The sequence below is a fragment of the Phaenicophaeus curvirostris genome, chromosome 4, assembly GCF_032191515.1.
Source record: "Phaenicophaeus curvirostris isolate KB17595 chromosome 4, BPBGC_Pcur_1.0, whole genome shotgun sequence".
Lineage (NCBI taxonomy): Eukaryota > Metazoa > Chordata > Aves > Cuculiformes > Cuculidae > Phaenicophaeus > Phaenicophaeus curvirostris.
The window spans coordinates 858,001-885,460 of NC_091395.1; positions in this window are offsets into that span (position 1 = coordinate 858,001).

Below are 27,460 nucleotides of genomic sequence, written 5' to 3' on the forward strand. Positions count from 1 at the left end.
TGGCCTCCCCAGAGGGTGCCCAGTGAACATGCACAGCTCTGGTGCCGTATCTGGTGCAGCAGAGGTGAGGATGGAGCCAGCTTCAGCCAAGTACTCTTAAGGGGAACTACTCCTTCCTCACTACAAGTGGATGAGTCTGTGTCAGCCTGCCCAGACGCACAGCATTTGCCAAAGGTAGGGCAGAAACACGCCAGGTTCACTCGTCACTCCAGGAAATCCGCTGGGATAAGAGCAAACTTTCTCTATTATTTAGTTTAAGTCTCCCAGACACCTACACTTGGCTTCTGTCATCAGCTGTCTGGGGCTGATTTTCTCTTGCACGCTATGCACCTCAATGGCAAGGAAGGGGGAGATGGTTGGGCAACTGACAGATGGCTTCCTCTCGGAGCAGCCTCTGCTGCAGGGAGCCGATTGCTCACTCCTGTTCCTGGCAGGGCTTAGGCCACCTGCTTTTCCAAGCATTTTGGAACACGTGGGTAGCTGCCAGCCACAGGACCGGCTGCTGAGCCAGAGCTAATTGGGCTTGGAGTGGGAACTGAGGGACTTGGATTGCTGGGAGTTTTACCTGAGCAGGTCTGCCTTCCACCTGCAACTGCTATGGACCGAGAGCAACTGCCGCTCCTGGCCCCCATGTTACACTCTGTTGTACGAGAAGGATAACAAGTACCTTTCATCTACAGGCTAGAAGCTTTCAGCAGGGGGATTATCCCATCATTCCCAATGGTATCTTCCACATGTGATTCTTTACCCAAGAGCAGCCCTAGAGGCATCTTTTCTCTGGGATTTCCAGCCCATGTGGCTGCTGATTTCCCCCACACGTGAGTGAATGTCCAAAAGGGAATGAGGTAACCGACCCCACTCAGGACTGTTCCTGGTTCTCAGCAGATCACACTTTGCCCTGGTTACCTGGGTATTGTGTTGGTGGTGTTTCCAAGGCAGTCACTGCTGCTGGATACAGCACAGATATCTTTTTGCTTGGCTTGCTTTTAAAATAAAGGTGGGATGCTGAAAGGTGACGTCCCACTGATGCTGCCACGTCCCACCCCTCAGCCTAACCCATGTGTGCTGCTGGAGCCAGCGTACACCAGCCACAGCCTCGTGCCACCGTGCGCTGTTGTGGTGGGGTCGTTCTGCCAGTGCTGGCCAACTGGGCTCAAAGACGTGGCTGCACCACTGCACACGTGGCCTTGTGTCACGTCTCCGTGCAGCCCTGAGGACCCTGCGCTACTCCTTCCCGAATGATGGCTGTCACCAGGCAGTCCTGCTCGCAGCACTACGTCTTTCTGGCTATGGCTGAGTTGGTGGCCTCAGAGCGCTGTCCCAATGATAAGTGTTACCACTGGCACTTGTTTATTGCCTGCAAGCCCACAGGAGCAGCTGGACTTCAAAACAATTCCCTTTACCTGAAGCCATGCTCTAGATGAGCCCTCTGAGCCTGGCTGCATCATCTATACAGATCACTGACTTGGCCATCTGGAGGGAAGGGCTCCTCATATGCGTATGAAGAGTGTGCAAGTGCTGCGGGTGAAGTGCTCTGATGTGATTGCTGTGGGATTTGAGATCATTTCCTGATGGTTTCACATACGCGCTTGAGTCACGTCTGCCCCTTGCTCTGGAAACCTCCTGCTTTGATCTCAGCAGAAAAGACCAAGTGAGAAATTCGCCCCCATTTTACACTTGAATTGTGGGTTTTACAACAGGGCTGGCTGCACAGCAATTTTCTTCAGCCTTCAGACCTTATTTGAATGTTTCTGGTGTTTCTCCCAGCTCCTCATCAGAAGTTTGTGTCAACTTCTAATTGAGCAGATAACGTGGCTGTTATTCTTCCTTCCCTGTTGCTTCATGCTACGCAACAGGACACCAGTCAAAGCAGCTGCTTCCAGTTACCTGCTGCTTCAGAAATGACCTATCTACAAACATCTATTACTCGCAGATTTGCTGCTCTATTTCCCCGAAGGATCTCCCCAGTGAAGTGTCATGGCAACAGGACTGACGATGCAGCACCTCTCTCTGAAGAGGTCCCTAACAATGCACGTGCTACATGGACGCTGTCTACAGCAGCCCCTTACGTCCAGCATCTTCAGACACAGTAAGCGCAGAGCCAAAGCATTTCGATCCTCCATCAATCCATTCCTTACCCAAAGGATAAGACAGAGCAAGAGAGAGGATGTTTATGGTGTGATGGAAAATCAGCGTAATTTGTAGAGAAACGGGGTCACCTTGCAGCTGTGGCCTAAAGACAGCATCATTCACAGGCCCTGTGCACAGCCCCTCGCTGGCCGGCCTCTCCAATACCTCAGCCAGACAAGAGAACAGGAGAGGTCCTGCCTACTTGGACTTTTCTGGATCAAAGCAGAAGGCAAATTAGGGAGGATGGAGCCGGCCTGATGCAAGCTGGGTTCCTGTAACACCTCAGACGACAGCTGGTATGCCAGAGCAAGGGGAAGCAGCATGTGCCTGGCAGAAGGCCAAGCGGGCGCAGACAAGCTCTGTCTACTGAGTAAACGGCGAGCAATCTCCAGTGAGATCTTGGCAGCGGGAGGTATTCTGTAAAACCACGGCTTCCGCCATGGTGTTTGTTTTGTGTGGAGCTGGGTTCTGTCCCACTGCCATCAGTAGGGGACAGGAGCTGCTCGCTCTGTGTGAACAATGGCAGAGGCAAACACCAGGCTGCTCGGACAGATCCCAGCCCTCCCGTCGCCCTTCCAGGAGCCAAGGAGCCAGCCAGCATCCGTCACCCAGAGCACACCTCAGCGCCAGGAGCTGGGGCTTGGCTCCACTGCCTTGCAGTTCCTCCTTGTGCTATTAGAGAATCCATTACAGAGGGGCCACATAGCAGCACTTTGCTATCATTATTATCACATGAAATTTTGAATGAGGTGCAAGAAAAGGCGGTGCTTAAAAATCATCTTGTATGAATGCATGCCAACTGCCTACTTATGATACAGGACTGAAATGTGTCCTAGAGATGGATTTATGGCACATGATGGGAATGCTGCACCTCAGAGCAGGATTTCTGTAGAATTCTGGAATGGTTTGTGTTGGAAGGGACCTCAAAGCCCATCCAGTGCCACCCCCTGCCATGGCCCATGGGCAGGGACACCTCCCACTGGATCCAGAGCTCCAAACCCCATCCAACCTGGCCTTGAACCCCTCCAGGGATGGGGCAGCTACAGCTTCTCTGGGCAACCTGGGCCAGGGCCTCCCCACCCTCACAGGAAAACATTGCTCCCTAAGATCTTATCTCAGCCTCCCCTCTCAGCTGAAAACCATTCCCCTCGTCCCATCCCTGCCCTCCCTGAATAAGAGCCCCTCCTCAGCTTTCTTGGAGCCCCTTTCCATGCTGGAGGCTGCTCTAAGGTCTCCCTTCTCTTCTCCAGGCTGAACAACCCTAACTCCCTCACCTTGTCCTCCTAGCAGAGGTGCTCTAGCCCTCAGATCATCTCCAAGGCCTCCTCTAGATCGGTTCCAACAGACCCATGTTCTTCTTATGTTGGGGATTCCAGAACTGTACGCTATGCCATTTTGCACGTGTACAGACACATACCCCCACAACTGGACCTTTACACTGCCTTGGACTCTACTAAAAACTTACTGCCATGGCTGCAGGAAGAATGAAATCCCTCCGGGTGCCCCAAAGGTCTTTCCATGCAGACCAGCGCATCCCAGCCACAGTGAACCACAGCTTCAGAGGAAAAGTGCCCGTTGTCCTGAGAAGCCACTTGCTTAATATTTGTCAAAACCGAAAGATCTTTATTGTGGGGTGTAACTTGAAGACAAACTGGCAAGAATGTATTTAAATACCACCAGGTGCAGCATTATTATTATTATTATTATTATTATTTTACCGTGGTGGATTGTTTATGCATTTTCAGGAACCAAGGATCACAGTTGGATTTGGCAAATGCATTGGCTGAGTCAGGGACTAGGAGGGAGAGACACTTTTCGTTTTGTTTTGTTTCCATATAATTTCATTTCTTTTTAGGGAAACCTTTTGATTTTTACCTTTTTAAATGTGTTCATGGTGAAAATAGGTAGGATTAGATGCTGAAAAAAGGAAATGCTTTGGTCAACACCAAGTTTTTATAAGTCTCCCTTTTGCCTCTGCTGAAAACATTCATTCAGGTTGATGCAAAGACAGTATTTTCTTTGATGTTTTTGATCCTTCCTCTACAGAAATGCCCTGCTCAACCCAGCTTTTTGAATCTATCTGCTTGCAGCAGGTGTATTTTAAATATATCTACTCACAGCCTGGGAGGTTGCGAAGCAGAGACCGAAAGATAAGAGCAGTGTTTCCAAGGTGATGCAGCTCCACCAGATTGCTGCAAATGCTGCTTGACTGCAAGTGAACGGAGCCCAAGTGCCTGCTCTGCTCACATCTGAAAGCCAGCACATTCCTGCAGCTCATTCCAGTCCGCAGAAAGAATGCCAGGCTTTGCACAGCCCGCTGGCAAGCAACCAAAGACAAGTTGGACTCTGTGCTCTTGTCTTGCTTTCTGTCCGGTTTCTGTTTCCATGCTATCAAGGCAATTTTCGGCGACACACTACTGAGCAAAGCCTCTGGCTCTCAGCAGCCAGGAGAAGGCGGCACAGACCGGGCTGCCAGGGTGAACCCTGCCAGCTGCAGAAGTCAGGACTCACTCCCCCGGTCGTAAAATTAAGAATGAGTTAAACATCCATCAGGTGTTAGTGGAAGGCAGGAACCACCCGGCAAACCGCAAGCCTTGGAAGAAGTACAAACCAAACGCAGACAGGAAATCCCCCACCCAGCCAGGGCCTGCAAGTTGCCTACACCTGAAGGAGCAGTAACTGGAGATGGTTTGCTTTAGGTCAGGTATTTGCAAATGACAGAGTGAGTGACGTTCATTCCCTTAGTTCTACAGCAGTGTTATCGCTCAAGTGACAAATCAGCCCCTGCTGCTCCCTTGGCCATTTCCTCTAACTGCTGGGCTCTCCCCGCTCTGAAAACCTGACCCTGATCTCCTTGAGTCACTCCACCATGCTGCAGGTGGCAAAGGAGCATGTCTGCCAGGCACTCTCTCCACACAGACGGGTCACAGTCTCAGGGTGCTCAGGGATGGCAGAGAGGTGAGGAAAGGGAATTATGTCCAGGACCTCCTACATCTCTTGGCAAAACCAGGCTGTGACACTTCAGAGAGTGCTACTGAGATAAAATATCTTTGTTCCTATCTTTGCTATTCCTTCACCAAGATCCAAAAACTGACAAAGCTTACGGGGCAGCAGACAGAGGGGCATGTTTTCCAGATAAGGCAAACCAGTACTCACAAGGAGGAAGCTGTCTGGGACAAGACTCCCTTACTTCTCTCTCTGGCATCCCCTTTCCCCTGGCCTGAACCTTTGCCAGAGGAACACATCTCTCTGGAATCCTCCCATTCTCCCTAGCAGTCATGTTTCTGTTTCCCTATTCAACACCTTCTTGGCCCCAGCGTGCCCCTGTCCGCTCAGGCTGGCTTCAGCTAACCTGGTGTGCATTTATCATGTAGAAACAATCACTCACATTTTCTGGGTTGCTCTCCCATTCTGCATCTGGCTCCATTCCTGTTTGTTATGTTATGTGACCTCCCTGTCCTCCTGGAGACTCTGCTACAGCTCCCAGCTTCTTGCACCAGCATCTACAGCCACGGGTTAGACCCTGCAATAGAAGAACTGTGTCTCAACAATGGCCACTCACTCCTTTCGCCTTCCCAGTGCACTTTTGCTAGGAAAGGAGAACTCGTGTTAACTGACAGAGATGGGTTGGGCTGGGTGGTTTCTATCTCTCTGGCGAGTGCTACAGCTGAGACAGAAAACTGATCAGAGAGATGCCGAGCGTACACATTTCACATGTCATTTTTGCAGCACAGACATCGCTCACTGTGAGTAATGGGGAAAGAAAACTCAAGGCCTCTGGAGACAGAGGCTGCAGTGGTGAGGAGCCATGTTCTACAAGAGGCACGAGCTTGGCCTTGTTATCTCATCCTCAGTGTACCAAGGAGCATATTTACACTGCAGAGTGTTCTCCTCTACCGGTGGATCAATGCAAGACAACTAGCAAGCATTTTTAAAGCTTTCCAAACAAACTTCCAGGCAGGAGCAAGTTCTGTGTGCACAGAAGAGCTGGCTATGAGTGGGAACTCCAGAAGCCGCTTGCTAACCACTTCCTTCCCACGTGGCCTTCTCCTGACTTTGTTTCATAGCAGAACAACCCATGAACAACCTACTCTCCATGATATTTGGAAAGTCATGGCAATCAGAAGTCCCTGGTGACTGGAAGAAGGGTAACATTGTGCCCATTTTTGAAAGGGGCAGAAAACACAACCCTGAGAACTAATGACCTGTCAGCCTCACCTCTGTGCTTGGGAAGATCGTGGGACAGATCCTCCTAGAAGCTCTGCTGAAGCACATGGAGGACATGGAGGTGATTAATGGCAGCCAGCACGGCTTCACCAGGGGCAAATTCTGTAGGACCAACTTAGTGGCTTTCTATGACGGGGTAACCGCAGCAGTGGACACGGGAAAACCTATGGATGTGATCTATCTAGAGTTCTGCAAAGCCTTAGACACGGTCCCCCACAACATCCTCCTCTCTAAACTGGAGAGATATGGATTTGATGGGTGGACGGTATGGTGGATAAGAAACTGGTTGGAGGGTCGCATTCAGAGAGTAGTGGTCGATGGCTCGAAGTCCAGATGGAGATCCGTGACAAGTGGTGTCCCTCAGGGGTCTGTACTGGGACCGGAGCTGTTTATTACCTTCATCTATGACATTGGCAGTGAGATCAAGGGCACTCTCAGCAAGTTTGCAGATGACACCAAGCTGAGTGGTGTAGCTGCCACATGGGAGTGACAGGATGTCATCCAGAGGGACCTGGACAGGCTGGAGAAGTGGGGCTGTGAGGACGTCATGAGGTTCAACAGGACCAAGTGCAAGGTCCTGCACCTGGGTCTGGGCAATCCCCGATTTCAGTACACGATGGGGGATGACGTGATTGAGAGCTGCCCTGCAGAGAAGGACTTGGGGGTGCTGGTCGATGAGAAGCCTGACACGAGCCAGCAGTGTGTGCTCGCAGCCCAGAAGGCCAAATGTACCCTGGGCTGCATCAAAAGAAGCATATCCAGCAGATTGAGGGAGGTGATTCTGCTCCTCTATTCCTCTCTTGTGAGACCTCACCTGGAGTATTGTCTCCAGTTCTGGAATCCTCAGTGTAAGAAGGATAGGGAGCTGTTGGAACGGGTCCAGAGGAGGCTACAAGGATGATCCGAGGGCTGGATCCCATATGAGGATAGGCTGACAGAATTGGGCTTGTTCAGCCTGGAGAAGAGAAGGCTCCGAGAAGACCTTATAGTTACCTTCCAGTACCTGAAAGGAGCCTACAAGAAAGCTGGAGAGGGACTATTCATACAGGCTTGTGGTGACAGGACGAGGGGGAATAGGTATAAACTGGAAAGGGGCAGATTTAGACTAGGCATTAGGAAGAATTTCTTCACCATGAGAGTGGTGAGACACTGGAACAGGTTGCCCAGGGAAGCTGTGGCTGCCCCATCCCTGGAGGTGTTTAAGGCCAGGCTGGATGGGGCCTTGGGAAATCTGATCTAGTGGGATGTCCCTGCCCATGGCACGGGGGTTGGAACTAGATGATCTTTAAGGTCCATTCCAATCCTAACTATTTTATCATACTATGATTCTATGAATCACAATAAAGCTCGAGAAAAAAAACCAAATATTGAAAAAGGCAGTTGGACAGCAGGCCTCAAAGCAGAGGCCGGCGGAGGTACACAAAGCCGTAGCGCAGTGCTGTGACTGAAGTTTCACAGCGTGGGCTGCTGTTTATCTTCTCTCTCCCAGGTGGCACTACTTGTTTCAGATGTTTTCAGCAGGACTGCTCATGTCCGAGGAGGCCAGTGCCTCAGGTGTGTGGCTGGCTGGATGCAGGCAAAATAGTTTGAGCAGCAACAAGTGGGAAAGGCCTCTGGCTCTGCCCCTCCACGGGCTCTCTGGCCCTGGGACAGCCAGGCCCCACCACTGCCCAGACACTGGCTCAGTGGCTCAGCATCTCCTCGTTGCTCAGGTGCTGACACTGGACGGAGACGCCACACTTCCTACCCCTCTTTCCACACAGAGGATGGACAATGCAACCTTCCTATGTGACCACTGTTGTCTGTGCGTGTTGGTGGGGCAAGGGTGGAGAACCTTCAGGGTGAATCTTAAGCCAAGCTTTCTTTTGCACCACATGCTTTTGTTATCCCGAGCTATTTAAACCCCAGTAAAATAAAAATGGAGGACCAGATGCAAAGGAATTGCAGCTCTTTAGGTGAGTTGCCTTTTGTCAGTTATAAGATCTGATTTGCCTTCTTTCTAGGACTGCAGGTATTTCCTTCTCCCAGTGTAATTCACTCCTGCTCAGGACACCATTGTGTTTCTCTGCTACATTCTGAAATCTGGTTCTGGATTGGCTTTAGAAAATCCACGCATGGTGGCCTGAGAAAGCCGTGGTACTTCTCCAGGCAGCCCAGCAAACAGATGAGACAGGCAGTCACGACGTGAGGATGCTCAGAGGTTCCCTGGCCTGCCTGATGCATCTCCTACAGCTGTGTCAGAATGCAGGGCCCATGTGAGGGTTAACTGCGGACCCTGTATAACTGCATGCACCTTCTGGAACTGTAATTGACCCTTTGGGACTGACTCACCATAAAGGTGACATTAAAAAAAGCAACAACGCACTGCAAATATTTGGGCAATTTCCTCTTGGCACATAATTGCTCGTTCTGTGACCTAAAAACTTGTATTCCTTACAGTCCCGCACAGGGCACAGGTTACCTCAACTATTTATAGGTGCTTTGATCCATTCTGCAATTGAAGTGGGGACACAGAGATCAATCACACGGGACATAATTCTAGTGCTGCCGTCCTGAGCTGCACCTCGTGTGACCTATCAGCTCCTTGGAGCTGACTTTATCAGCTCCATCTATTGCAGCCTTCGAAGAGGTCCCTCCCTAGCGCAGAGGATGCTTGAGAAACGGAGGATGCCAGGCACGCTATGTTGTGTAATCGGCCCTTGATGAGGGGGTGAGGGAAAGCCATCCTGGCAGTACTTTTCCACTTGCTTTCCTACCAGAGAGCTGGTAGCCAGGTAGTTGCGACATCTCTGAGCTTTAGTGAGGCTGATCCCTGCAGGTCCAGAGGTCAGATTTGGCTAGGAATACCTTGGCAGTTTGGTCATGCTACTGCAAAGTGACTTATTTTATTTTCAAGGGTGAGCTGCCTCAGGTGTTTCTCCCTTCCCGAAAGCACCACCAGATGAATTGCAATGGACCTTAATAATCCATATTTGTGTTAACAGTCACTGGAGATGTCTGATAAACATGATGGTTAGTCTAGGGAGCCTCTTTTTCATTCAGCAGTGACTTCCTTCTATTTCCCATGCTCTGACAGAAGCAAAACTCCAGAGCTGGCAGCCTCCCATCGAATGGGAATCCCATGGAACACAAACTGTTTTGACACTGCAATAGCTTTGTTGCCCTAACACCAGCGTGTTTCGTTTTGACAGTGGTGGAAATACTTGTCTGTCAAAAGGCAGTCATGATGCACTGCATTAAGAGCGGAGACGATACGACATGCAACTGTGAAAAGGAAATCATAACACAAAGAAATTAATCACCGTAACATCTCTGGAGGCAGGAGGAGGGAAAAGGAGCAGTGAAAGGAATCCTGAAGAGAAGACAGAAGAAGAACACCCTGCAAAGGAGAGGCGCTGGGGAGCCAAGAGAAAACATCTGGTCTTGAGGAAGTGTGGGCAAAGACTGGGATAGAAAATGTCATTCTTCCCTTCCCTATCCAGAAGACAAGCTGGAGCTGGCTGGGAGTGAAGGCTTGGGTCCTGTGCATGGCCACAGATGTGGTGAGAGACAAGGGAGCGGTGGGACTGAAGAACTGATCTGGAAGGGCTGTCTCAGCAGGGAGCACACAGGGCCTGCAAGCCAAACGTCATCTTGTTGTGAGGGAGCAGGGCAAGAGGTAGAAGGGGGCTGAGGATGCCCCAGGAAAGCTGAAAGCACACAGAAGGAAGCAGGAGAGGAGCAGGAGGCAGGGCCGGGCCAGTGCTATGTTGAGTACTTCCATCAAGACTTCACGGTTCAGTTTCTGCACAGGAACAGGTTTGATTCCTGGTGGGCGGAGCTGCCTTGGATGATGTGGGAGTGAAGCAGGACTCAAGGTTCGAGCAGCTGGAAAAATGAATGGCGCTGCTCAAAAGACATCCCTGTGGATTTCCTTGTGATGGCAGGGACAACAACCCTTAGTTCCCTTGGCTCCTCACTGGGGCAGATTGACTGCAGCACCAGAATGATTTAAGGAGCCCCAGCTCTTACACCGTAAGTGGATGGGGAAGAACTTGCATCCAGCTCTAGATCACAGATACACCAGGCTTTGCTGCTCAGGTTCGAGGATGTCAAAGACACATCGTGGCCTGAGGCAAGCTGGAGCCTTGCTGGACTGTGACTTAACTGGAACAAACTGCTCAGATTTTGGTCAAGGCAAAAGAAACCCAGGAATGCCTCTTCTTGGAGATTGTATCACCATTGCAATGGAGAGGGTTAACCTGGAACTTCAAACATGGATCTCTGCTTGTGAAATCCTGGCCTTTCAAAGTCTGTATTCCCATTCCAGCCTCTTCTGTAGCTTTATTATAAAAACCTTACAGTTACACATCCAGGGGAATTCCCCCTTCTCCAAATTAAGGAATTATGTGACATGTAAGCAAACCAGCCTCCAAACAGAGCAAGCATCTGAAACAAACTTTACTAAGTGGCTTGTTTCTCCCAAATTACACTTCCCATAAATATTTTATCCTCTCATTTCCTGTGTGCTACTCATTGCGTTATTTGTCAAATCCCCGTGTGGCAGCTGCTAACACACACAATCCGACTGCAAGGGCCCTCGGAGCGAGCCAAACCTGCATGGGCGAGAAGGACAAGTAAGCGGAAATGAAAACTGCTGATAAGGCAAAATGCAGACTGATAAAGCCAATGGAGCCCTCTCCTTTCCTGACCAGCCATGGATGCACTGATGAACGGGCCTTCAACATGGGTGGCAGCAACCTGCATTGGGAAGGCTTTTCTAAAGACCAGAGGGCATGGCATTCGGGCTAACATGGCAGAGGCAAAGCACAGCTGCTCGTGACTCAGAGCCTCTGATGTCACTCCTGCAGGCATGAAAAGAAAAAGAACAGAGAGTTCAGATAGAACTAAGGCAATTTCTAACTTCAAACAGGTGGGATCTTACACATCAAGCTCTAGGAAAGCAGAGGCCTCTGGTATCCCTGACCATATCCTCAATATAACTCCCTCTCCCTTCCCACGAGGGCCAAAGCCTCTCTGCCACCCTGGGTGCAAGCGGCTACCATGGTCTGTGCAGTCTCTCTGTGAGGCTTCATCTGCTTACGACGAGGTGAAAGACCTTTGCACTGAGACAGGGACATATCCAGCCTGAAATGGAGAGGGATGTTTTGCTGGAGGTATTTCAACATTCAAATGGTGACTGAAGGAAGGCCCTGTGTGAGCAGTGTGTCCGCAGGCCTTTGTCTCTTCCCTGCTGCACCCGGAGTCGTATACATCTTGTTATGGTCCAGTTTCTGGAATGAGCAACGATATCTTTATTTCAGGTGGCTTTCAGGGACACACGGGTCTCAGTACCACCCCTGCAGACTGCACAGATGCAAACTCATCCCTCAGCAGCCTGTGCTGTTGTGCTTGTGCAGGACTTCTTCTGATGCCAGCTGCTTCCAGGGGCCGTGTCGGTACCCAGTGTGTACCAGACATATCTCAAGACAAACCCAAGACAGCACTGGCTCCTCTGTGAAGATGCTTTGGAGTTTGCAACTGTCTTTAATTAAGACTCAACCCCAGCATCTGGAACAATAGTGGCAGGCAGGTTGAAGGGAGAAAGCATTTCTGAAGTACCTCCTTTCTCTCTTGTGCCCAAGGGGCCAGAGGCTGCTTCTGTTGTCATCCTTACTCCTAATGATTTCCCTTCTCCCTCTAAAGAAGCAGCAATTTCTTCCCAGCACTGGCATATGCTCTGCAGCCTGCAGGCAGCATCAAAGACAGTGCTAGCAAGCTGGGGCCTGTCCCGTAGGAATGCCATCGGCAGGCAGAGGGAGCAGCAGCAGCGGCGGCACTGACCTCGCTGGTGGAGGCAGGCTGAGGGGCAGGGAGAAGATAAAATGCACCTGCTTTATTGAAGGCCTGTTTCCATCCAGGATCAGATCCTGCCTTCCTCTGCTAACACCACGGAGCGGCTTTTCTGGAACAGCTCCTGAACGGGCTTGTCCAAACAGCAGCAGGGGAACATCAAAAGGCACAGTGATCATCCACAGATAAGCACCTGAACTGTCTGATCTGAGCTACCCCCAGGCACCCCTTGGTAGTTTGTCTGCCTGGGATGAGCTCTCCCTCTTGCTCTCTTTTCCATCAGAGCCTCTTTCCATGGCAATTGCCTCACACACTCGGGGAAGGGCTAACTGGCTGCACATCAGGAAGGTTTGCTCTCCAGAGAATGGTTACCTGTCAGATAACCACCAGCGTGAAGCCTTTTGAACAGAGAAAGGGATGGAAATGCAGGCTTGGGTCAGTGCCAGAGTGAGTCCCCGCTGCAGTGACCCCGCCACAGTGGGAAGCGTGTTTGCATCAGCCACCTCTCAGTAATTATAGCAACAGATGACTCAAGATCAAAGTGTGCTTGTGAATGATGTGGCAAAGTAAATCGATGTAAATCTGAGCTTTTTTATCTCTGGATCTGTCTTTAATGCTGACTTCTGTCCAGCTTTGACCCACCCTGGGAAAACAGCTTGGCTTCCACTGCTGTGGCGCTGTCGGGATTGACCCCGAGAGCAGCCTGGCTTCCTCTGCCCTCACCTCCCTGCTGCGTGTGCAGGGATGCTGCTGCCTGGCATGGCAGCCGTGGGGACAGCAGCAGCTTGTCTTTGTGGCCCTATCCCCAGAATTCTTCTCAAAGCAGAGGGGCATGTTTGCTGTCACAGTGAGTCAACAGAGCCAGGTGCCTGCCTGGTTTGTGCTGACAAGCCAAGGTGCTGCCGGTGGCTGCTCCTTCCAGGCTCTGCCTCTCCCAGTATCAGCACCCCAGAAGCCAAGTGCTCTGGGGATGGTTCCTGATCCAGTTGCTCCCAGCCTTGGACTCCAGAGAGGGTTTGGCATGAAGGCCCCTTTACTCAGAGTGACAGAGGTGATAGCTAGTGGCCAACCAGCACATGGAGAGGGAGCCATTTGCCCAGCCCTCTGAATATCTCCCATGACCACCTTTGATCTAGGTTGAATCTGTTTAATCTTCCTTCTGTCATGTATTCTCCTATCAGCTTCTATCATGTGTTCAGCCTGTATTTTCTAATTAGCTAATCACTTTGCTCATGATGCTCAGCTCCGGTCGCTACCCACACCAGGTGCTCTTTGTGCCACTGATCCGTGTGTTCTCCATTGGGATGTCTCCTCTCTGCACCACACATCTCCAAAGAGCTTTCCAAGCCCCTGGATGCACTGCAACTCCTGACTCGGAAAGCACTCCCCTGTTTTCCGCGAGACATTCTGGATCGCTCTTGGTGACCTTTGTGGCTTTCATTTGCTGTTTTAATTCCAAAGGTGTCTCTGTAGCCAGTGCCTTCTGCACAGTTACCATGTGGCAAGGATGACCATGCTGGGTAAAGTTTAGTGTGGCCACCTGGGATGAGGGACCGATGCCAACTATAGAAGGGATTTTCCAAATCACATCCATCATGGAGGTTTCTCATTGCTCATGCTCCGATGCCACGCTGCTCCTACCGGCTCATTTCTCAATAGGGTAGGGAGGCTTAATTATTGGGTTGCAAAGCTCCCAAGGGTCTTATGACAAGTGAACTGGAAGAGTGAAGTATTCTGACGTACTGGGATTCCTTAAACTGTGATAGGTCACTATCCATCAACTTGCTGTAACCCAGGGGAAGTCCGTCCTCAGAAGTACCTGCCCAACATGCATGTGTTTTGGTTGCTACCAACAAAGTCTACAGGATGAACAGGCAGTTCATTATCACTTATGGTAGCACTTTGAATGCTATCATTTGAGCTTCTTAAAAGCTTAATCTTTCAGTCCCTGGGATCACATCTTCCCAGTGAGGAGTAATTAGAATATCCTGCGGTGAAACACTGGATGGTTACTAACGAAATGTGCGCTGCCCTGGAGTTTTAATTGACTCCAGCATTTAAACATATGCCCGACTTATAACAACTGAGCACTCTCATTCCCACACCAGGAGCTACCAATGCTTTTCACTCAACGCCAAGAAATGGTAACTATTAAAAACAAGTTTGATCACTTATTCACCTCAGTTCCTCACAAATCCTACTCAAAATACAGGGCTGAGCACTTTATGTGCCATGAAACTAAGAAGGCTACACCTTCTTTTCCCTTAGGTCTTGTAGAAGAAATGCCTGACACTGTCAGTGCAACAGCACTCCATGGAGTTTTGTTTGCCTCTGAGCCCCATTCAGTGTGGGTCTGTCATAAATGGGGCCATTTCATCCAAAAATTTCAAGAAAGGAGCCAAGCTTTGGCATTGACACACCGAAGTTACACATCAGGACACTCTGATGCTGGCCTTTGGTGGGAACATGCATTTGTCAACCTGTATACAACCTTACAGTTGAGATGAAATGCTCAGACAGCTTATGCAGTAGGGATAAAGCCACCACTGCCACCTGGGCCAGATGACAAAGACAACATAGCCAAGGTTTCTGCCCATATACAGAAAGTTACAACCCAAAGAAAGGAAAATCAGGGGGGTGGAGCACAACAGACAAAGGGAGTTTTGCTAATTATTGAAAGGAAGCTGGGATTTGACATCAACGTGTCTGTTCTCTCATCCCACCCTTCCAATTCTTCTTTCCCCTTGCAAGCAGCTGGATGGAGACAGTGAGATTTCAGGAACATACCAGGTCTTTGCTGCCTGTGCGTACGACCGGGACAGAGCTGCATCTCAGTTCCTGCATGGAGTCTCCCAGCCACTCCCACAGTACTGGTGGAATTCACCAGGCCGTGTGCGGGAGCAAATGCAAGGTGCTTGCACATAAGAGGCAGAAATGGCTGGATTCTGTGCTCGGTACCTCCCTCATCAGCACGGCAGAAGGGCAGTAGGAGCAGAGGCACGGGCTGCTGCCAGTGGCCGTCATTTTGTGTCAGTCACATGTGGTGCCCTGCTAAGTGTCATGATCCAGGAATGCAGCAGCTGCGCAGGCAGCAACTGCAGGTGTGTGTCGCTTCATTTGTTTATATATGTAAATCCAGTCCAAAGTCTCCAGTGATTTAGTCATGCGATACGAGGCATGTGACAGCATGGTTAAGAAAGAGTGGAGGGCAGACAAAGGTGACATGAGGAAAGCTTTTCTAAGTGGCAGCTGTGAGCTAAATCATGTTGGAATTGGGTAACCCAGATTTAGGGGAGAGGTTGGAAAGAAAGGGTGTAGCACTGTGAGAGGAGCTCGCTCTTTTTTTTTTTTTCTGGAAATGGCCCTGATCTTCAGGCCGGGCCCTGATTTTTAGTTTACATCTGTTACTGCAGGGTTTATGTGATCCCACTGGCCTCATCGAAAAGGGGCCCGACTGATGTCCTGAGAAGGCACAAGTTACCGGGGTTGGCTGCAGGTTTGGAGATGCGCTCCCACCACAACCCTTTCCTCTCCCTTTCCTGTCCTCTTCTCTCTTCCTCTCTTGTCTCAGGGCACAGGCGATGGTGGGGCAGCTATGGTTTGCTCCCTAAGAGATGTGCCAGCTCACAGCTGGGGTGACAGAACACTCCTCAGTCTCCCTTCTCCTTGAGCGGGCAGCAGCGGCACGTGGGGCTCTGCCTTGCTCCTCGCTGTCCTAGAGCCTGGATGGCTCGGTCTTCTAGGTGCATCCTTTTCCCCCAGGGGCAGCGTGAACAGCTTTTGGCTATAAGCGCCACTGTTCATGGGTGCCAAAGGAGTCCTTCAGCTGCCTGGCAGACAAGCATTGACCCAGGAATTTGCTCTCCTGGCTCCTCCCTCGCACATGAGAAAAGGCAGAGGGGTGAATCAAATGCGCCTGTGGACAGGACTCTGTCTGCTGGCCTCACCTTGGATCACACAGGAAGCCTTCAGCTGAGGGGAGAATGTCCACTTTGATGGCAACTGGGTTTGAACCCATAATCACCACAGCCATCACACGTCTGAGTCACACTTGTGTGCACAAATGTCCAGCCTAGGCACTGATTGTGCTTCACATCAAATGCTCCTTGGTCTTCTAAACAAAAATAAAACCCATCCTCAGCAATATCGGTCTGATCCTCATGGAGATAAGCAGGAGCTTCTGTACTGACTGCAGCAGAGCAAGGCTGGGCCCCTGCACCCAACTCAGCCTGGTGGCAGGTGCCAGCCAGGGCTGTTTCCTAGGAGCCCACTGACTGGACCACAATCTTCTGAGGATTGAGGAAGAACAAGATCCTACAGTGACAAATCACAGCATTTCTGGTGGTACATAAAAGCATGTGAAGAAAATGAGAAAATAAGAAATATTCCCAAAATAAGAAAAACACGCCCTGCATTTCATGTCCCTGTTGCTTTACATGGACTAAGTACCATGGACTAAGCCTCTTTCTCATGGACTAAGCATGGACAGACAACCTGCCCACGATCTGCCAATAAAAGTGGACGAGGGTCCACCATGGAACACAGATAGAAAATTGCTCCAAAATCAAGCCTAGAGAGGAGAACGGCACCATTAAAATGAATCATTACCTAAGACATAAAACTCTAAATCAGTATCACACTAAGCTCTGAGGCACACAATTCCAGAGAACAATGAAAAGCTTATTTTAAATGGATATTGCTATTTCTGAGTTTCTTGTTAGCAGCTGCTTTCACTCAGACACTAAACGCTGTTTAGAGCACTGCCATATGGAAAGCACTGGAACAGCAGTTGTTTCACCTGCTGGCATTGTAGTAATGAAGTATTTTCATTCTTGCTATGAAACTTTTCTTTTAGGTACGACGCTAACACAAAACCCGCATGAACAGCTAGGTCTGAGCCTCTGATGTGCAGGAGTGTCAGATTTTACAGGCTGTTGTGGCCTGGTTTGTTTTCAGAAGGTATCTCCAAACTCTTAAGCTCAGATGCATTAAACCCTGTGAGCTGAGTCAATAATAAACCATCAAGGTGGCTGTGGGATGCGTGTTTAAGACCAAACCAGTCAGATGGAGAGTAAGCCGTGCACAGACACTCACAGGACATTCTGCCACAGCCCCTCCGCAAGGGAAGCTGAGGCAGGAAAACCAAGTGGGTTTAAACTGGAGTGTGACAAGTGAATTAGCAGGACTATGTAACGTGTGTGCTTGCCATGCCCGTGGCTGGACTTGATGCATTAGGAATTACTTTCCAGTCTTGTATTCCTACGCAAACCCTAAAATACTGACTAAGTCATCTAAATCCAAGTGCTCCTTGACCTCATTGGATGTGGCACAGGCGTAGCATGGGGAGGGGAAATCAGACTGACTGTATGTAAAGTTTACTCATGCTATATTTACCCTAACATCACAATTTACATATGCAGCATTGATGTACGTAAATGTCGACCTAAACTTTGAGGTTTGATTAGAGGTATTTGCTCCAACAAGCCCTGTTAGTTTGGCCATTTCCTTGCAAGACACCCTGAGCAGTCTTCCCCTGGAAGAGTAGCCAGTCCAGATCAGAAAGAGTCCAACAGGCCTGAGCAATGTGCCCTGCAGAACTCTGTGCCTGGCCACCACGGGGCCATATGATTTCACTCAATTCCCAGGTCCTAGTATGCGTGTGGCACCTCGGTCTGATGGATTGTTGGCTTTGGCAGAGCTGTTATTGGGGGAAAGTATTTCTTCCATTGGAACTGTTTGTTATCCCCCTGTGAACTCCGCCAACTCCTTAGTATCAAAGCACCTGGCAGCACTGTCACGTCTGTACTGCTTGTCTGTCCTGTTACCCCGAGTGCTGTGGCAGGTGGGAATGTGCCAGGCCCCGGGGAATCAAGCCACATCAAACACTGGTGCTCGGAGTCGCATGGGGACTGTGCCGCCTGGTTAATCTCTGCCGGGACTGAGGCAGGTCAGGGCCTTGGGGAAGCTTGCTGGGGGAAGAGATTCCTCTAAGATGTCACTGCACTGCTGAGAATGATGGGAAGAATCTCCATGAACGATGTGGGGTTAACGTGAGGAGCACAGTGATCCTGGACTAACACCACCAGTGTTGATGACAGCCCAGCCCCACAGGTACCGACCACAGAAGTCCACAGAAGTTGGCTTTAAGTTTGAGGCAAGAAACAGCACATAACCACACAGAAGCAAAGTCCTCCATCCCAGTTTGCATTGCCAGGTCGGGTTGCCCTCTTTGCATGGTTATCAGAAGGCCCACAAACTCACCAAGTCAGCTGCAGCCCCTGCCTAATGCATGGCCTGACATAAAGCAACCTTTGGCAGCACCTGCAAATCCAGTTCAGCCCCTGGAAAAACGTGCGTGGTGCAGTGGTACAGACTACGGTTCAGGGCGGAGGCTCTTCTCCCCAAACCAGCCCCAATTGTGTTGTGTAATGGTGCCAATGAAGTTTTGTAACTCCCTCTCACACTGGGAGGATTCACCTGATCACAAGAGTCATTTCACTTTCTGGCATCTGTCATTCACCAGAAATTCCAGGCCAGAGCTTTATAAAGCAACCAGTGACTTGGGATCTCATGACCATTGAACATTTTGATGAGATATCGAAGCTTGCCTGCCAGCCCTGTTTGGTGGTTCAGCTCTTTTGCATAACTTGAACCAAACCTGCATGCTGATGTTCAGATCCAGTTTCTGGTTTGGAAACACGCTGGACAAGGCTGCACTGTCTCTGTGAGACCCTGTAGATAGTTCCTGTGGGGGAAACCTAGCAAAGTAGCTCAAGACCCTTCCTTCCAGCAAGACTGACCCTGTCTGGGTCATGCTGCTAGTGAAGTGAGTTTGGGGCAGCTTGGCAAGCGCATCTTACAGCTGCAGGTCTTTAGTTATGCTATAAAAAAGCATCCTGCCTTCCCTGAACCCACCTTGAACTCTGCCCTACACCAATCCCTAGCAAAATGGTACCTGTATCCGTCCCACCCAGGCACACAATCCAATGGTGACTCACTGCCACATATTCTTATTCATCCATTTATTGCCCAGATAACTCTCCATTAAGCTAATGAGTCATTCTTTTACGCCCACCAAATGCATAGCTGGGATGGTGTCGCATTCTGCTATTCGTAAATTAGGAGAAGTAGAACAGTCAAGGTCTCGATTCAGAAAATGTACCTCCTCTGGAGAAGCTCTCCAAAGGATGCAGTTGGATTTGTGACCGCTCCAGAGTCCTGTTTAGCACATCTAGTGACACGAGGGGTGTGCTTTTCCTTTGCATCTGATTTTGCCTGCTCTTTGAAGGCAATTGGACCCTGGCTGGAGGAGGGAGACGCTGCTGGTGAGACATGGGAGGCTGCCAGGCCTGACTAAAACGGATTTGTTAAGCAATCACCCAGGACCCTTGTAGGTCAGATGTGGCCCCCAGCCCCACGGGCCGCTCTCTGGAGCCCACCTCACTTCAGGTTACGCTGGCTCTGTGCATTGCTTGCACTACCTCGAACCCCACGCACTTTGTAAATCTCTACAGGATTCAACAACAAAGAGAAAGGTAGCGCTCACCCAGCTCTAGTGCTGCCAGGGCCTCAGCCTCCCAGCACTGGTTCCTCTCCTAAACCTCTGTGACCATCACAAGGATCAAAGCCCAAAAGGTGCAGCTGCCGATCTGCATGAATCAGGAGTTCAAAGCTGAGCTCCAAATGGGTCATCTGATATTTCTAGTGGCGAGCTCCATTTTCCACATTCAAGGAATTGGGTTTTCTGTGTGTGTTACAGGGGACAAGGCTGCAGTGACTACTGCAGACAAGCATTGAAGAGCCAGCTTTGCTTGGTGAAGCGAAGTCTATACCTAGAGCCGGAGGAGTCCAGCCAGGGCCCCGCAGGCCTTGGATGCCCTGCACTCATTGGCCATGTCTACAGCTGTTTCTCTGAGGGGGGCAAACCACTTTATTCCACACTTTATTACTGCGCTTGGCATAGTAACTACATCTGCGCACAATCTCTGCCATATTACACTCAGAATTGTCAGTTCTTGCCAGTCTGGCAATGCTTTGAATGCCCCTCCAGAACCCAGAAGATGGGGATTTCTGAATGAGCCATGAATCTCTGTTTTTTTTCCTTAAAACAGGCTTCGTTCCCTCAGGGCTGTGGACAAAATAAATGAACACATGACTTCAGCACATCCACCTCCAGACTGGCGGCCAGAGCTGAAGACTGCGGGCTCCTTGAGGCGAGCTTGCATGGTCAGTTTCTGCTTATTGTAGGTAATGGGGGATTCTGTTCTTTCTCCAGTGACAGTATTCAGGACCCGGACACGAACATCATATCAGTGGGACCCCTGACGTGTGTCTGGATTTGGTCTGTTGATAGAGGGGCACTCAGAGACACAGGTTGCACAACAGCTAAGACTCACTTCCTTAAGGAAAATAACCCTATAGATCCTGCGCTGTGATGCAGCATTGTGGTAGGTCCTCTTTTTCTAAGCCCATTCTAAAAACCATTTTAACCAAGACCATTCTAAAAATGCTGAGCTCTTCTTGGTGGAAGCTTTTGCTAGTTCCTAGAACTTCCGAGGATCTCAGGCCTATCCTCTCTGCTAAGAATAAAAGTTCTTCTCCTATCTGTTCAAAAGGGGAAGGATGTAACCGTGACCAATATTGAGTAAGAAATGCGCTCTCCTCATTTCAGAGGCAGTTATTGGAATGTGCCTGGTGTTCAGATAACTGACGTCTGCAGCAACTTGCTGAGCAATGTCTTCAATCAGGCTTTGATGAAGTGATGTGTTTGAAGATTCCGAAGGCAGCACCTCACTATCATTCCCTCTGCAGTGCCATCACTCAGAGCTCTTCAGCCTCTGTCAGCAGGCAGTCAGACTACGGTCTCGTTCAACTACATCTAAAACCCATCTGGGCTTCCTCGATTATTGATTAAAAGCAGGCATTGGAATAAAATAAGGAAAACAATCTTTCCCTGAACAAGATCGCTCAATACAGTTTTCTCCCAGCGGATGTAAGCCAAGAGCGAGGCCCTCCAGACACCCCTATGGCCTGGCTTTGTGCAGGCCATGCCATGTGATTTTTGGGGTGTTGGCTCCTCCTGTTTCGAGGTTCTCTATCTCCTGCATCAAGAGGTTTAATTGCTCCTTCCCCTGAGCCCAGAGCAGGGTGCTAACACACCCACCGGCTGCAGGCAGGCCTGTGGCTGTCTGCAGATCAAAGCCAGTCCCACCTCAGGGCCGCAGCCATGAGCACATTCCAGGGTAAGGGCAGCCCTGTGAAAGGCACACAGAATGTGGCAGCCTCGCAGTGCTCCCCACCCATCGCTGACTTCCATTAATTAATTAACTCTGCAGCTTTGTTCCCTTATCACGATCCTCCCAGCAACAGCACAGTAAATTGTACTTGCAACAGATGCTTGAATGAGATGATCCCAGGTCTTTGCAACTTGAAACAAGGGTGGGAAACTCATAGCTTTGTGGTGATCTCCAGTTCATTCATTATACAATCGGATCTTAATTGCTTGAAGAATATGATTCTAGTAAACCTGGCCTCCAGTACCACACATAAAGTCACACAAAGACTTCAGCTGCTAAATCTCTGCTCCCTTGCAGTCTCTTTCACTTCAGTGGGCTCTAAAGCATTGAACTCTCTGTAGGAACTAATGCTGAGTTCACCCACCCTGCATTTACCCACTGAGTGCACGGGTACTGAACCTTTTTGAGGAGAAGTCATTTCTATAGCGGAATTAATTTAGGATGAACCTAATTAATGTAAGAGGTACCTAAAATATTCCAGGCGACTCATCCACTGGAGGTGTTTCACTCCACTGACTTCAAAAGAGGACAGGCACGAGGTGCTTACCTGACCGAAAGCCTGGGATTGTTTCATATTTTCATAGAATCATAGAATCCCTAGGCTGGAGAAGACCATTGAGATCATAGAGTCCAACCGTACCTGTCCACTACTAAATCAGATCCCTGAGCACTTCATCTTTTAAATACCTGCAGGGATGGTGACTCCACCACCTCCCTGGGCAATCACCTCCCTGACAGATCACTGAAGCTGACTACAATAAAACCCACTTTACGTGTGCAGAGACCTGCATCTGAGAACAAACAGAAGCGCTTCAGTGTAAGATTAGATGTGAGAGGTGCCAGGGGACTGACACCTCACCCTCACACTGGGGAAAGTCTCAGCTGGGGAGATGGGTATCATTCACCCGCCCGCTGTAAAGTTCTCTGAGTATACATGGAACAGAAACAGACTCCTGCAAAATTCAGCAGCCATGCAATTAATGACCTGCATAACCATACGAGGCAGCACGCAGCTCTGAGGAGGCATCTTCCAAGTAGAACAAATTCCTCACAGAGTTAAATGTTTATCTGGGAAAGCTGGAGACACAGGAATTGATCTGTGTCTGTTCATCTACTCACAGTGACCAATGAGATTTTCTAGGAAGCAAGGGCTTTTAATCTCAGGTTCTGGGGGAAAAAGCTCTTCTTTTCTTATCCTTTCAGCTCGCCAAGCATCACTCTGCTCAGAACACCAGCACTGAAGGCCCAGGAGTGTGTACCTGATTCACTCCGTGGCCCGTTTCCCCAGCATTTCATCCGGAGTGTAACTCCTGGCAGCAGTTTGTAATACCTCTTGGGAGAGCCCCATGTTACGAACAGGTAACAGACAGTTAACAGCCTTGGAATGGTTTGGAAGATGACTCTTCCTTAGAAAGCAAGACTGCACGGAGCAAACTCATACCCAAGCCCTTCTATCCAAACAAAATGCATCTGAATATAAACACAGTGCAAGAAAATGATGCTGCTTATGAAAAACTCCATTCCAGGGGTCCTGCTGAATCTTGTGCCGGCTGAGATCCTTCCTTACCCACTGTGCCATGGTGTGCCTCTCTGCTCAGAAGCCTCTGTGCAGGCTCAGGTGTTGCTGGAGGCAGCACTGGTGACTCAGCAGGTGGCAGCCTTCGCCCTGACTTTGCAAGGAGCTGTCACCCTCTGGAATGTGTAGGGGACAGCTGAGCACTGGGGACAAAGGCCCCCCCTCTCCTGGCACAAGGTGCAGAGCCTGGACAAACCCAGGTGTGGGACTTCACCCTGGGCTGGGAAGAGACCCGTGACAGATTGAATTCCAGGGTAACAAGTGGCCTTGCAGGTGGATTGAGATTCACAGCCCAGGAAGTGCTGCCAGCATCTCTGACTCCAGTAGGCTCTGACAGATCTTTATGTACAAGCACTGCCATTAAAAAGACCAAGTGGATGTGCCTGGTGCTTTGGAAGACGTTTGGACCTGCAGAATCACTGTTCATTCATATGATAAACAGGAGAAGGGAGCAGAATAGCTTCTCCCTAGTTTTTTGGGGGGGTGGGGGTGGGGTGGGGATTTGCTACAGGGAAGAAAATGGAGCCTGTGAGAGCTGTGTTTTGGGAGAGGGACAGTCTGGGGAGTCAAGAGAACCTAGCCGAGCTTTACGTGGGATGTAACTCACATGCCATAAGGAAGGGAATGCTTTCACCATGCAAGTCAACACTCCCTGCTCACAGAAGGTGGAATGAGAAAGCGAGGAGTGGGTCTGCCTACAGAGGAGGCAAGAGAGGCTGCTGGTGGATGGAATGGCTGCTCCCCACCTGCCTCCTCCTGGAGCCAAGGTCAGAGACCAGCCCTGGGGATCAGTCTGGTGTGTCTGGCAAGGGCAGCATCCTCCACTGGAGTGGGATAGTGCTGAGGACAGGGACAGAGCTTCTTTACATGGTTCAGAATGGGCTCTCTAATCCCAGCTTCGGCCTCCGCATCCTTTGAAACCCAAGGTAAGCATTGCAGTTTTGATTTGAACTGTGATACTAGACCCTTTTCCCAAAGCTCCTAAAGTTTCAGGCCCTGTTAAGCTGGATTTTGTTGAACTGTTCACCTGAAAATGAGAGGAGGAACCATTACTAATGTGAGAAACCATCCTGGTTTCCTCAGCGGATACTGGCAACGCCTACCTTACGACTCAGCATTATGCCTGCCTACCCTTCTCTCTACCCCTGAACAAGCTCAAACGAAATAGCAAGAATATTTTCTCCTCTTAGTGAGAGGCAGATTTATACTCATGCTCCTGTCACTCTCTCACAATGCCTTACGTAAACCATCGTTGTTTTTGGAGAGATGCCAGGAGAGTTCAAAGGAATGCGTACAGGACCTACCAGAACAGGGTTTCCCCATGTTTCTGACTCTTTAATCCCCTTATTCAGAGCTAAACCGATAGGCTTGCACCTCTTGCAAAGAAAAACTTTCCAACTCCATCCATTGCCTTTAAAAACAAACAAGGAAACCCACAAGCTCATGCCTGGCCATTACCATGAAAGAGAAAACAAGAGACACAGAGTAAAAGAATGTGCTGCATGCAGGTCTGTAAATGCCATGTCCATATTTTTGTTCCGTGTACTCAAACATGTCCTGATCTTTAAAGCACCGGCACCGTAAAATTGCAGCTAACTGCTCAGTCACAAGGATTGGCTGTTGGTGCAAGGGCCTTTGCTGAGGCCCCAAGCCGTGATAACGCTAGGCTTTAAATTCAGGTATGGATAACTTTGGGGGAAGAGACATCTATGAAAAGCTGCCTGAAGGAAGGGGGATGACAGGACTTTCCTGGGACCACCCTGTTGCCACTATAGATTGCAGAACTGAAAATTGTAGCTTGGAACAGGCTCTGCGGGGTGAGCATTAGGTACAGCAATCGTTGGGTGCTCACTGAACACTTTGGTGACTGGCTGTGTTAAGTGGTCCATTGACCATAAGGAATAACATGCTGCCCAGAAAAGACCGGGAGTTGAGACTTTCACTCTACCCACTTTATCTGCAGCATGGTGGAGTGGCCTGCCCTGTTCACAGGAATAATGAGAGGGACAGCGTCCAATCTAGCAGTTCCCAAGCTTTCCCAACCAGCTCCTACCAGCAATGTTTGCTGGTCCCTGCACTTTCTGGCAGACTCTCCTGCTCCTCCGTTATCAGACTCCCTTCTGAAACAAACACGAAGACAGTCAGCTTTGACCTGGCACCCCCCACCCTGAGTCTAGGAACTGCTGCTCTGAGTCCTGCCGCCATTGTCCCGTAGGAAAAGGGAGGGTCTCATGAGTGCGGTTATTCCAAAGGAATTCTGCCAGTGGTGGTATGAGGATTTCTAGGGGACATACGATAAAAGTGGGGACTTGCCTTCACCATCACCTTTCATCTTCCTTGGCCTGCTCCATCCACAATGATACCACCTTCATCTCTGTCAGCTGTTTGCCCTGGGAGGAGAAGGTACAGTTAACACGCGAACGTCAGAGCTAATCCCTCCAGCTTGTTTGCTTCTGCAGTGACCGCTGGTTCTGGAGAACCCACAGACTCGCTCGTGCACAATTTCTCACAGCCTAGGTATTTCCTTGATCTCCCATAATCCATAATCAGGCAGCAGTTTTTAAAACCTGCACCCAGGCCAGGAGGATGCCAAGTCCTGCAGAGGCCTGTGACAGAGGAACAGAGGATACTCCCTCTGTCATAGGTAACAGGACTCATCCCAAGTGCAGCTTCCACACAAATTGACCAGCTTTACAACACCTAGTCAGGCATGTAACAGGCTAAGAAAAACCCCTCCTTTAAATTGCCTGGTAATCCAAGGGCACATGGGAATGAAATTTCCATTGTTAATTACTGGTAAGGCTGTTGGTGTCTTGAGCTGTGCAAGGGTTTCGGATGGAATGCAAACACAGCGCTTGGATGACCAAGCTGGGCCATGGCCTCCCTCAGATAAGATAATCCCGTGCCGGCACAGGGGGTTTGTGTTATCCGTACTGATAACCATGCAAATGCTGGGCATGCCCCACGCCGGTCGGGGCAGCTGACCCGGTCACACCACGTGGGTCTCTTGTTTGGTGTGCCAAGGTCAGGCACTATCTGAGAAGAGGCCCCTGACTGTCACTGGGGCAGTGACGGTGTAGCAGTGACGGTGTAGCAGAGCAGAGGGATTATCAGCCAGGTGAAGCAGCCTGCTGCACAGTGCAACCCCAGCTCTAAATCCCTTGGACCTGTAGCTCAATTTCCCTGTAAGCAGCTCCCACTGCCAACCACATTATGTTCGCAGCAACTTACTTGGCACAGAGAGTCACTTTTATATCCCAGGAGCTCCACAGAGAACACAGAGGCGTGCAGGCAGACACTGCCTTTCTGGGCTGGAACACAGCAGCACAGCAGACGCACATTTGTGGTGCTCACGTCTTGCATGCACAGACTCTCACCTCCTCCACGAGGCTGGAGTGGGGCTAATTAGAGAGCAGAACATCAGTGGCCAACCTGCAGAGGGAATGAAACGCGTGCCAGTGGGTAAAAGCCGGGCAAACCCAGGAGACGTTTGTGTTCTGTTAAAGCTGTCTCTTCCCCCTGGAAGTCTAGGGCTGGTTTTGTTTGGCAACCAGTCAGAGGGTGCATTTTTTAAGCTTCATCTGTCCCTCCAAGAAAAAAAACCAAACCTAATAATGTCTTTCCAAGTTACTTTTAGGTTGTATCCATGTCTGTAAAACTGGCACTGAAAGGAGTACACGGCATGAGGCTCTAACTGGGCAGGAAGAAAACCACCGTGTTCACACCAAGTACCTGGACTACAGGATAACTCGTTTGCACCCAGCACTTCACAAAATCACCCTGCCATTACAAGCTGTACAGCTTTAAGAAGTAAAACAGCAACCATACAGATGTATGAATCCATCTGAACACGGAAGTTTCCCTGTGGTCCCCTCAAGTCAAACTCTGGTTTGAGAGGTGTTTGGGAGAGGCGGCTCCAGCCCAAAGCCGTGTGCCTCAGAGCACGTCTGTCCGAGCCAGCACAGAGCACGTGTTCTTTCTGCTGACAACGGGCGCTGGGCATACACGTGTGATGCTGTATGTGCTGACCATGCCTGCGTGTACAGACCTGGGAATGCCTCCTGCAGCCATAGCCAGCACGGAGGGCTGCGGAGATTCAAAATGGGAGGTGAAGGTACATGCGCAGGAGATTTTTCTCCATTTTCAGTGTCCTCTCTCATTTTTTTTTCCCTTGCAGTATTCAAATACAAGGCATTTCCAAACTACAAACACTTGTGAACTATGAGTACCTTGTAAATCTGTGCATGCAACACACCTCAGGCAAACAGTACTCGTGGAAATTCTACAGCCTCCTCTGTGCACCTGGTGGTCTCTGGTTTGGGGACACTTGTCTTCCCTGAGTTCAGATGAATCATAGAATCATAGAATCACCATGTTGGAAAAGACCCACCAGATCAAG